The sequence below is a fragment of the Grammomys surdaster genome, unplaced genomic scaffold (assembly GCF_004785775.1).
Source record: "Grammomys surdaster isolate TR1022 unplaced genomic scaffold, NIH_TR_1.0 206, whole genome shotgun sequence".
Lineage (NCBI taxonomy): Eukaryota > Metazoa > Chordata > Mammalia > Rodentia > Muridae > Grammomys > Grammomys surdaster.
This window is the reverse complement of record NW_021604651.1, coordinates 4,068,271-4,068,946: the sequence shown is the minus strand read 5'-3', so window position 1 is coordinate 4,068,946 and position 676 is coordinate 4,068,271.

Sequence of the window (676 nt, the reverse complement as noted above, 5' to 3'; positions counted from 1 at the left end):
CTCTCTCTCTCTCTCTCTCTCTCTCTCTCTCTCTCTCTCTCTCTCTCTCAGTGGCATAAGAGTCTGAGTTGAACCTCTGTTCTGAGTTGAACCTCTGTACTTGAAGCCTGGTAGACTGTTCTGCCTGGTTATCTTTCCTCTTTCTATATAGATGGCTCTGTGGATGGATAGATGGGTAATAGCTAGAGAAGCTAATATATGTTATCTCTCTTGGACAGGGACAGAAAAGCAGAGAGATGGAGGGACAGAGAGAAAGATGGAGAGAGGGAGAGGGAGAGGGAGAGGGAGAGGGGGAGGGGGAGGGGGGGGGGGGGGGGGGAGGGAGAGGGAGAGGGAGAGGGAGAGAGAGAGAGAGAACAAACTGTGGAGTTTTATTTGAAAACAGGTGCTGATGTGGTTGAGGTCAGAGGTATTTGGGTTCTCCCTAGTGGGCAGAGAGGATAGGTGACTTAGTGATTAGAAAATTATCTTATCCAAACCTACCACCCAATGAACCACCAACTCCCTGAAAGGCTATATCTATACATGTATGAGTGTGTGTGTGTTCACCCAAACATGCACATGCTTCTTAAGGCTACATATGTTTATGTGAAAAGAGTGATAAGACAGATAATCTCTGTATATGTTTAAATTGGCATGTAATCTTTACTAAATCAACTGTGTGACATATCAATAC